We start from the raw sequence: 12926 nt of genomic DNA on the forward strand, positions 1-12926 counted from the left end.
AAATAGTAAATGATTCCTTTTCAGACCACAATGAATAAAAACTGTATTTAATAAGGGAACAGGAAAAGATAGACTAACAACCAATTGGAAATTAAATAATCTAATTTTAAAAATTGAGTGGTTCAAACAACAAATCACAGAAAGCTACACCCAAAGAAAGAACACTGGGAAACGAATGTGAACTATCTGCATTTTTGTTTTTCTTCCCGGATTATTTATACCTTCTGAATCCAATTCTCCCTACGCAACAAGAGAACTGTTCGGTTCTGCAAATATATATTGTATCTAGGATATACTGCAACATATCCAACATATAAAGGACTGCTTGCCATCTAGGGGAGGGGGTGGAGGGAGGGAGGGGAAAAAAAAAAATCGGAACAGAAATGAGTGTCAATATAATGTAATTATTAAATAAAAAATTAAAAAAAAAAAAGAAAGAATACACAATTTCATCCAAGAGAATGACAATAATGAGTTAACAACCTATGAAATGCAGCTATTCTTAGGGAATATTGTATATCTCTAAATAGCTACATGAATAAAATAGAGAAAGAGAAGATCAATGAATTAGACATGCAACTAAAAAGCTAGAAAAAAATAAATTAACCCCCACCAATTAAGTGTCAAATTAGAAATTCTGAAAATCAAAGGAGAGATTAAAAAATTGAAATTAAGAAAACCTTTGAACTAATAAGTAAAACTAAGTCATTTTATTGAAACAAAAAACAACTTAATATATAGACTATTGTTTAATTTGATAAGAAAAACAAAAGAAAAAACCCAAATCACAAGCATCAAAAATGAAAAGGGTGAATTTACTACCAATGAAAAAGAAATTAAAGCAATAATTACAAGCTATTTTCCCTAATTGTATGTCAGCAAGTCTGAAAATCTAGCCAAAATGGATGAATATTTACAAATAAATTGCCCAGATTAATAGAAGAGGAAATAAATGACTTAAATAGTATTATTTAGAAAAAAATTGAACATGTCAGTAATGAACTCCCTAAGATAAAATTTCCAGGCCAGATGGATTCATAAGGGAATTTTACCAAATATTTAAAGAAAAATTAATTCAAATACTATGTCAGCTATTTGGAAAAATAAGTAAACAAGGAGTTCTGCCAAATTCCTTCTATGACACAAATGTAGTAGTACTGATACCTAAATTAGGAAAAACCAAAACAGAGAAAGAAAATTAAAGATCTACTAATGAATATCCATTCAAAAATATTAAGTAAATTATTAGCAGAAATTATTTTAGCAAAAATTTATTAGCAGAAAACTACACTCTGACCATATGGGATTTATATCAGAATTTCAGGGCTAGTTCAATATCAGCAAAACTATTACTGTAATATCAATAACAAAAACAACAGAAATCACGATAACCTCAATAGATGCAGAAAAAGCTTTTGACAAAATTTAGCATCCAATACTATTGAAAACACTAGGGAATGTAGGTATAAAGTGAACTTTCCTTCTAAAATCAACAGCAAGTATTATTTTTAATGGAGAGAAACTGGATGCATTCCCAAAAAGAACAGGGGGGAAACAAGGATGCTCATTATGCTTACTATTATTCAACATTGTACTAGAAATGGTAGCTTTAGTCATAATAAAAAAAAATTAAAGGAATAAGAATAAGCAATGAGGAAATAAAACTAAAACAGATGATCTGATAATGAACTGAGAGAATCTTAGAAAATCATCTAAAAACTACCTAAAACAATTCACAACATTATCAATGCAGGATATAAAATAAACCCACACAGACTTTCAACATTTTTATATGTTACAGACAATCCCTTCAGCAAGAGACAGAAGAGAAATTCCATTGAAAATTATTGTAGATAAAAAAAAAAATACTTAGGCGTCTATCTGCCAAGATAAATTCAAGAACTATATGAACACAATTACAAAACTCTTCTCACACAAATAAAAAGAGAGCTAAACAATTGAAAAAATATCAATTGTTCATGGTTAGGCCAAGCTAATACAATTTAAATGACAATTCTGCCTAAATTTATCTACTTGCTCAATGCCATATCAATCAAAATGCCAAAACATTTTATAGAACTAAGGGAATTAATGAAAAAAAAATACAAAGGAGGATGTCTTAGCAGTGTCTAATCTAAAACTATGTTTTAAAGCAACAATAAGCAAAACCATATATTAGTGGCTAAGAAATAAAGTAGTAGATCAGTAAAACAGATTAGACATAACTGACACAATAATCAATGCCATAGTAATCTAGTATTTGATAACTCCCAAATTCCCAAACTCCAGCTTGTGGAATATGAGCTCACTATTTGACAAAAACTGGTTGGAAAACTGGAAAATAATGTGTCAGAAACTCAGCATAGACCTACATCTCATACCCCATTATGCTTACTATTATTCAACATTGTACTAGAAATGGTAGTTTTAGTCATAAGAAAAAAGATTAAAACTTCTTCTAAACTAAACTTCTAAACAACTTCAAATGGGTTCGTGATTTGGATATAAAGGATGAAAAAATTAGGAGAGCAAGGAATTATTTACCTATCAGATCTTTGGAGAAGGGAAAATCTTATGACCAAAGAAGGACTAGAGAACATTTAAAAAAGCCAAAGTGGACAACTTTCTTTACATTGAATTTAAAAAAAAAAATTGCACAAACAAAATTCAAAAAAACAAGATTAAAAGGAAAATAAAAAGCTGGGAAAATGTCTTTATATCCAATATTTCTGATAAGGGTCTCATTTCTAAAACATATAAAGTACTGTATCAAATTTATAAGAATGCAAATCATTTCCCAATTGATAAATGATTAAAGGACGTGAATAGACAATTTCCAGCTGATGAAATTAAAACCATCTATAATTATATCGAAAAAATGCTCCAAGGCACTATTGAATAGAGAAATGTAAATTATTACAATTCTGAGATACCACTTCACACCTCTCAGATTGGCTAAGAGGACGGAAAAAGATAATGATAAATATTGGAGTAGATGTGGGAAAATTGGTACAGTAGTGCATTGTTTTTGGAGTTATGAAATGATACAACTATTGTAGAAAGTAATGCTGAACAATCCCCAAAGGCTATAATACTGTACATACATTTTGAGCCAGCAGTACCATTACTAGGTTTGTATCCCAAAGAAATCATAAGATCCAAATGTGCAAAAAATTTTGTAGTAGGTTTTTTGTAGCAGCAAAATTAATAATTAATAACTAAGTCAATATAACAAAAATGACATTTATACCTAAATTAATTTATTTCTTCAGTACCAAACCAATTAAACTAAGCAACATATAATATAGAACTACAACAGTATTTATCTAAAAGAACAAAAAGTCAAGAATATCAAGAAATCAGTTAATGAAAATTGTGAAGAAAGATGGCTTAGCACTAGATCTCAAACTGTGTTTCAAAGCAGTAATCATCAGAATAATCTGATGCTGGCTAAGAAATGGTGTAGTGAGTCAGGGAATATATTAGGTACACAACATACAACAGAAAATGACAGTACTAATCTAATGTGTTTGATAAATCCAAAGATCCATAGTTTAGGAAAAAAGAATTCACTGTTTGACAAAAGTTACTTGGAAAACTATAAAGCAATGTTATAAAACTAAGAAGAGAACAACAACTCACATCATATGCCAAGATAAGATCAAAATGGCTAGAAGATTTAGATGTAAAGGGACACATCAGAAGAAAATTAAGGGAGCATGAAAATTTTACTTCTAAGATTTCTGGCTAAGGAAGAAATTTATGACTAAGAGATAGAGAACACTATATTGTATAAAATAGATAATTTTCATTACATTAAATTTAAAAGCTTTTGTATACAAAGAAAACCAATGAAGTAAAGATTAGAATTAAAGCAGAAAACTGAGGTGGAGTGAGGGAATTAATAGCAAATTACTCTCCTAAAAGCCTCATTTATCAAATATATAGAAGACTGAGTAAAATTTTTAAGAATAGAATTCACACACACATCCAGTTGATAAAAATTTAAAAGATATGAATAGGCAGCATTCAGAAAAACAAATCAAAGTGATCTATAGTTACATGGGAAAGTGTTCTAAATCACTATTAATTAGAGAGATATGAATTAAAACAGCTATAAAGCACCATGCTTATCAACCTATCAGATTGCTTTATATGATAGAAAAGAATAATGGCAAATACTGGACAGGATGTGGAAAAATTTGGATACTAATGCACTTTTGGTGGAGTTATGATAACCATTCTGGAAAACAATTTGAAACTGTGATCAAATGACTATAAAACCATGCATTTACTTTAACACATCAATACACTCTTAAGCCTATATTCCAGAGACATCAAAGGGGGGAAAAAGGCCAATTTGTACAAATATATCTATAAAACTCTTTTTTTAGTATGATAGGGAATAAGAAATTATAGGGATAACCATCAAATTGGAGAATGGCTGAAAAAGCCATGATATATGATTATTATGAAATGCTATTGTGTTAAAAGAAATGAAGAGCAGATTAGTTTCAGAAATATCTGGGTAGAGTTATGTGAATTGATACAAAGTAAAGAGAGCAGAAATAGGAAAATATCATACACAGTAACAGAAATATCATACAATGTTCAACTGTCAACAGCAATTCTAACCAATACAATGATCCAAGACAATTCTGAAGGATTTGTGATGAACAATTGCTACTTGTAATAAAGATCTAATAGAATATGAAAGGAAATTGAAGCATAAATTTTTTAATTTTATTTTTCATTTTCTTCTTTTATTTTGTTTGTATTTTTGATTTGCGTTTTCTTTTGCAACAAGGTGAATATGGAAATATGCTTTGTATAATTTCATTTGTCTAATCTATGTCAAATTGTTTCTCTTTTATAAATGTGATGGGGAATGCAGGACAAAATTTGGAACTCAATTTTTAAAATTAAATATTTTACATGTAATTGATAAGAATGATATAATATGAGCAATCTGAAACAAAAATAAACACAATTATTACACTGAAATTTAATTTCATTCCAAAATAAACAACTTTGAAATTATAGGTTCCTTCTCTGTGTGGTTTTTTTTTTAATTTTATCCAGTACAAAATCAAGTCATTTTGTTCTTAGCCTTTATTGAATAACAACTACATGGCACCTTTGAATATAGTATTTAATATGAAGGATTCAAAAGAAATACTAAATATAATATCTGCCTAAAGAATTTTGGAAAAGCAAACAGCTTGGTGTACTTAAGGGGGAAAAAAGTGAAACAAGTTACTAAATCCAAGATTAGGAAAATTTGAATGATGATTATAACTGAAATTTATATATGGCATTTTAAATTGTAACTAACTTTACTCAAAATAATTATATAGTAGTGATTTTTATGTTCCCTATATATGTACATATGTATGTGTGTATTTATTTGCTTACATATATGTAAATAAATAAACACACATACATATGTACATATATATCTACACACACACATATATGCATAGATGTGTATGTTTGTAGATAGCTAGATACCTCATCTGCTAAACTCCTCAGCTTCTTCTGACTCTATACCCAAGTTTCTCTATGATTTTATGCAAGTCACTTACTTATCTTGCCTTTATTTTGTCATTGCTCTTTTGGGTGGCAATGGTGGTCTAAAAATGCTTCTAAGAACCAAAATCCTTATTCAATAGTGAATAATACAATATTATGCCATAGTGATCACAAAATTGGCCAACAGTAATCACTAGCTACACTTGTCAAATGATATAGGATTGAACTGAAAGATTATATTTTGCTCAAAACATTTAAGACTTGGAGAGTTTAGGAATATTTTTATCACTGCTGAAGTTAAGACAAAATTAAAAATAGCACAGTGGGTTAAGAAGACATTTGAAAAGAATCTTTAGGTTCATGGACTACTCCTGTCCCAGAAATATATGTTGAAAGGTTATGTAACATTAAAAAAAAATTAGAATAGATAAGAAGAAAATAAGAGGAAAAATGACAATCTTATATATATATATATATATATTCAGTCTCAGATGATTTCTTTCTGTGTAACTGGACAAGTCACTTAACCCATTTGCCTCAGCTTCCTCAACTGCATCCACCATCTACAAAATGAGCATAATAATGACACCTACCTCCCATAGTTGTTGTAGAGATTAAATAGGATAATAATTTTAAAGTGCTTAACATAGTATATGGCACATAGTAAGTGCTATGTAAATGCTAGTTATTGATCAACAAATATTTATTAAATACTTTAATAATGTTAGGCATTGTTCCAATTATAGAAAGAAATAAGATAAAGACAAATAAAAATATAGTCCTTGTTCATAAAGAGCATGCATTCTGATCAGGGAAGAAATATATCAACATGAAGAAAGTTAAATTTAAGTTAAGTAGTGAAAGAAACCAGGGATAATAAGAGGCATGAGTGATGAGACAGAGCATTCCAGGCATGGAATACAGCCCATGAAGAGTAATAAAGAGGAGAGACAGTGTCATGCTCAAAGAGGTATAAACAGGTCAGTATCTCTGAATATAACATCTACGAAGCATAGGAAGGTAGGAAACACCAAGGTTTAGCTACAAATGTCAAAAATAAGAGTTTATTTTTTATCTTGAAGATTATGGAGAGGCATTTGAGCTCCTTAAGTGGAAGATGGGTTATACTATCAGGCTTACAATATGTAAAAATTACTTTGACTGTTGAATGAATGACAGATTGAAATTCAAAAGGACTTGAAGGAGACAGACCAGTTGGAAGGTTGTTTCATTAGTCTATGCAAGGACTGATGAGAGCCTGACATAGTGGTTCACATCTAAAAGGAAAGATGAAGACATGAGATGGAGAGTTAGAATGACAAAATTTAGCCTAAAAGTAGATATATAGGGCAAGTGAGAGTGAGGATTGAGTGTGACAGAAAATTGGTCAGCCTGGGTAACTGATGTTGGTGCTTTTCACTGTGACAGTGCAATTAAAAGGAGGGAGTAGCACGGATTTAGAAGGAAAAATAATGAATTGAATTTGAAATACCTCTAGGACTTTTAGATGTCCAAGAGGAAGCAGATGGATGCAGGTTGTGGGTGGGGGCAATAAGGAAATACTGTAAAGGGATATCAATGTCAAAATGAATAAAAATGCAGAAACCTGTGAAGAAGAGAACAATGAAGGGTAAAAAATTAATCAAAAGAATGATTCTGAATTTTATAAACACTGGAAAACCCCAGTGATTTCCCTTAACTGGGGCTGCTATCAAATGTTAGAGGGGAAAATGAATATGAAAAAAGAGAAGAGAACAAATTCAGTGTCTTGTTCAACTTTTTAAGTGTCCCCTCATTGGTTTTGCTTTTTTAGTCTGTCTGTCTCTTGAAGATTTGGAGAATAAAATTTCATGTTCCGTATATTGGTTAACTATGGATATTAAATGAAAATTATTTTTCTGGGCAGTTCAAGAACTGCCTTTTTCATTTAAACTGAATGTGATTGATGAGTTACCCCAAAGATAAGAGTTACAATGGATAAAATAAAAGAGTATGGAAAAAAAATCACAATGAGCTAGTTATTCAGATGAGATGGTGCTGAAGGTCTGATATGAGCCCTGACACTGTTCTTCATCCAGTATTCACAGGTAAGGACTGAATTTTTTTTTTTTTTTCTGTCAGTGTTATATAATATTAATTGCATTTAATAGGAAGAAGTGGAATTAAGCATGTTGTCTTTGTGGAAATTACAGTCATGCAGGTTTAAAGTGAAAAGAATTTTTTCTTCTATACTTTTTCAAAGATATTTAATTGAAGGATCAGAGAAAAGAAAACTTAAGAGAATGATCAGAAACCAGAAAAGTAGTCAAGGTAGAATGCAGAATGTTACATGATATTTAGTGCAGAGAAGTTTTCAGTGATGGAGTTTTCATTTCCTTCTGTTTTTCCAACTATGAATTGGAGAGGAGAGAGAAAAATAATTAAAAGATCATTAATGGGGACAGCTAGGTGGTACAGTGGATAGAACACCAACCCTTAAGTCAGGAGGACCTGAGTTCAAATCAGGCCTCAGACACTTAACACATCCTAGCTGTGTGACCCTGGACAAGTTACTTAACCACAGTTGCCTTAGTCAAAAGAAAAAAATCATTAATGTTCAAGGCTTGACTCAAGTTTCTTTCCCCCCACTTTTTGTAAGATTTTTCTCAATTATATGAAAGACATTAACATTTTCTTTGTAAATTTTGGATTCCAAATCCTTTCCCTCCTTCCATACCCTTACTTCTCCTTAAGGAAGCAAGCAATGTAATATAGGTTATACATGTGAAATCATACAAAACATTTCCTATTATCCATATTAGAGAAAAGAATGATAAAGATTAGAAAAATAAAATTTAAAAAGTATACTTCAACATGCTTTCTACTTGCTTCACTTTTCATCAGTTCATATAAATCTTCCCATGTTTTTCTGAAACCATTCCCTTTAGCACAGTAGCATTCTGTAACAATTATATACTGCAACTTTTTCATCCATTTTCCAACTGATGACCATCCCTGCAATTTGCAATTGCCACTATAAAAAGAGCCACCATAAATATTTTTGCACATATAGGTTATTTTTTTCTTTGATCTTTTTGAAAAAATTGACCTAGTAATGTCATTGCTAAGTCAAAGGGTATGTAGTTTCATAGTCCTTTAGGATTAGTTCCAAATTTTATTCTGTAAGAGTAGGATCAGTCCACTATTGCACCAACATATTTATGTAATTTTTTTCTTCATCCTCTCCATCATTTATCATTTCCCATAGTATAATCTCAAAGGTTCTTAGAGTTGTTTTAATTTACCTTTCTCAAAACAATAGTGATTTAGAATATTTTATTTGACTATGAATAGCTTTGACTTTTTCTGCAAACAAAATCTTCTTATCCTTTGACCATTTGCAAATTGGTAAATGAATCTTTTTTTGAATTTGACTCAGTTCTCTATATATTGATAATTGAAGGCTTTATAAAATAATGTGCTATCAATTTTTCTCATTTCCTGCTTCCTGTATAATATTAGATGTATTAGTTTTCTTTATATAAAAACTTTAATTTCATGTAATCAAAATTTCTCATTTTATATCATGTAATATTCTCCATCTCTACTTTAGTCATAAAATCTTACCCTATTCATGGGTATAAAAGGTAAAATTGTTTTTCTTATGTAATCACCATTTATATCTAAATCATGTACCTATTTTGATCTTATCTTGTTATGCAGTGTGAATATTGGTGCATATCAATTTTTTACTCAACTCCTTTAGAGTTTTCCCAATAAGTTTGTTAAAAAGAGAGTTCCTGCCTCAAAAGTTTGGGTCATGATATTTATCAAACATTAGATTACTATGATCATTTTTTTTTTGCTTTATTGTGTGTATCTAATGTATTCCATTGCTCTGCAACTTCATTTCTTATCTAGTGCCAGATTTTTTTTTTTGAAGATTTTCATTTTGTAACACAGTTCTAGATTTTGTCCTACTAAGCCATGTTCTTTCACATTTTTTTTTCCACTTGATATTCTTGATATTATATTTTTCCAAAAAAAAGTTTTTTTAATTATTTATTCTGACTCTAGAAAATAATTTTTGGTAGTTTGATTGGTATAACAGTGAATAGATTAATTTAGGAAAGAATTGTCATTTATATTATATCGTCTCACTCTAACAATGATTATTTATCCAATTGTTAAAATGTGACCTTATTTATGTGGAAATAATTTTCTAATTGCAGTCATATAGCTTGTCTTGGAAAGCAGATCTCAAGTATATAATGATTTTCACAGTTATTTTAAATGGAATTTTTCTTTCTATCTCATCTGGCTGAACTTTGTTGCTAATATATAGAAATGCTAATTATTTATATGGGTTTATTTTATATCCTGCAATTAAACTAAAGGTGTTCATTGTTTAAATTAGTTGTTTGATTCTCTAGTGTTCTTTAACTATACATTCAAATCATCTGCAAAAAAATGACAGTTTTGTTTACTAATTTACTATTCTAATTTATATGATGTTTTATTGTCCTCTTATTGTTGTAGCTAACATTTTTGGTACAATATTGAATAGTAATAGTGATAATAGACACCATTACTTCACGCTGATTTTACTGGAAAGGCTTCTCTATCTTATCACCATTATATTTAAAGTTTGCTAAGGATTTTAGATGAACAAAATATGCCATTTTAAAGAAATTTCCACTTATTGATATTTTCTTACTGCTTTTTAATAAGAATCAAATCTTTTTCTGCAAAAATCATGAATTTTGTTTGCTTTTTTCTGTTGATATCATCAATTAAGTTGATCATTTTCTCAATATTGAATCAGTCCTGCACTTGTAGTATATAATCTCATCTTGTGATAATATATGATTCTTATGATATATTATTATAATCTCCTTGGTAGTGATTTAAAACTTTTCATTAATGTTCATTAAGGAAAATTGTTCTAAATTTCTTATTCTTCTTTTGTCCCTCTTTATTAAGTGTTCATTACAATATTTGTGTCATTAAAAAATGTTAGGGCTACTATTTTACTTTTTTTCCCCAAAAATCATTTGGATAGTATTGAAATTAGGTGTACTTTTGATGTCTGGTAGAATCCCCTAGAATCCATCTGGTCCTGGGAATTTTGTCTTAGGGAATTCATTTTTGGTTTATTCAGTTTATTTTTATATTCTTATAAGATAAGAGTATTGTAAGTATTCTATTTCCTCTTCCTTTATTCTGAGCAATATATATTTTTGTATATATTCATTCATTCCATCTAAATTCATACCCACAACCCACGCATATACTTACATACATAAATATTTATTTATACACATACATACATAAATTTGAGCATAATATATCATATATATATCATAATAATTGCTCGGATTTTATCTTCATTGGTGGAGAATTCACAATTTTCTCCTTTGATTCAGAATAATTAGTTCTTTTATTTTTTTAATCAAATTAACCAGTGTATTATCTCTATCATAAAAGCCGCTCCTACTTTTATTTATTACTTCAATGGTTTCTTGCTTTCAAGTTCAATAATAATCTCTTCTTTGATTTTAAGGATTTGCTAAGGATAAGCTATTTGCTATTAAGGATTTTTAATTTGTTCTCTCTCTACTTTTTTTTAAAATTACACACTGAATTTGTTGATCTCTTTTTCTCCCCTCTATTTTATTGATATAAGCTTTTAAAAATGAAAACTTTCTCCTAAGTACTTCTTTGATTGCATCTACAAATTTTGGAATATTGTCTCATTGTTGTAATATTCTCTTTAATAAAATTATCAAGTGTTTATATGATTTGTCCTTTGACCCACTAATTCTTATATTCTATTATATATCTGATATAATATTTTTGTTACGATTATTATGAATTTTTTTATTTCAAATTGTTTATTCTATTCTCTCTATATCTCTCTGTAGCTCTCTTCTGCTTCTGACTCTGTCTCTGTCTTTCTTTCTCTCCTTCCTTCCCTCTTTCTCTTCCCTTTCAGCATGTACCTTCTCAAAAGTCTTTTGCTTCTAGTTTTTAATTTACCCAAAATGTCTTCTATCACCCCCTTCCTTCTCTTGCCCTCTTCTATTCCTAGTTTCCTTGGTAGCTTATCCAATTCATTGTTTGTGTTATTCTATCTGTTACTCAATTAAGGTAAGAGTAAGGTTCACACTTTCCATCACCATATCCACCATTTTCCCCTCCATTATAAAAGTTCTTTCACACCTATTTTATGTCAGATATTTTACCCCATTCTAAATCTTCCTATCCTTCTTTTCCAGTGCATTCCTCTATCTCATCCATTAATTTTGTTTTTTAGATAAATATCCAAAATATTCAAATCTCATCTATGTCAACTCACACCTATGAATACTCTTTCTGAGCTAATAGTGAAAAAGCTTTCTGGTAAACAATATATTGTTGGGTTCTGGATCAATTTAAATGAGAGTAAGGTTCCATAATTGCCCACCACATTCCCATAATCCCTTCCATTATAAACTCTTTTGCTTCTGTGCGGCTTTTATATGAAATTTTCTTTTTATTCTGCTCTTTTTTCCCATTCTTTAATGAAACCCTCTTTCTCACTCCTTAATTTTATGTTTTTTAAACTATTAGCATAATTGACTATATCAATAAACAAATTAAAAACCATATGATTCGCTCAATAGATGCAGAAAAAGCATTTGATACAATCCAAGAAATCATGCATAATAATAAAAAGATCATATTCATGAAGGTCCATTTTTCTTTTGTTTTCTTGTAGTTTATTCTTTTATTATTTGCTATATACTTTTTACTTTATTCTTTTTTTCCCCTTTCATTCCCCCATCTCTCCTAAACAGGCTACAATTAAGCACAGATATATTTACACACACACACACACACACACACACACACACACACACACACAGAAACACATACATTCATCCCCACCCACAATGCCACAAATAGACATATATCTACATACACACATACACACACCTACAAACATACCTACATGTACTCACACACACATATACATATGCATTTACTCATATGTAAACATGCACCTAAGCAATATTAATGTTGCTGACATATAACATAGATTTTTCTCTTGATTAAATCTTTAAAGAAAGGTCTGACTTTGTCCAAGATCAATGATTACTAGTCCTACTTTTTTGTAAAAAAAATTATTCTTGAACCTTGGTATTGTGTTTGTGTATATCTATTTTTTCTTGTCCTTGGTAATTTCTGCTTTAATTCTTTTCCTTATTTGCCTTGCTATTATTTAACCTTTTTCCACCCATGAATCTTTTTTTTTATCTTCTTCCTCCAACCTTTTCTTCCCTCTCTATGTTATTCCCATCAGTCTCCATACTTAATCTAAACACCCTTCTGTACCCCACCTTATCCTATGCCCATCCTTTCCTGACTTTATC

Source organism: Antechinus flavipes, chromosome 1 (genome assembly GCF_016432865.1).
Source record: "Antechinus flavipes isolate AdamAnt ecotype Samford, QLD, Australia chromosome 1, AdamAnt_v2, whole genome shotgun sequence".
In the NCBI taxonomy this organism is placed as follows: Eukaryota; Metazoa; Chordata; class Mammalia; order Dasyuromorphia; family Dasyuridae; genus Antechinus; species Antechinus flavipes.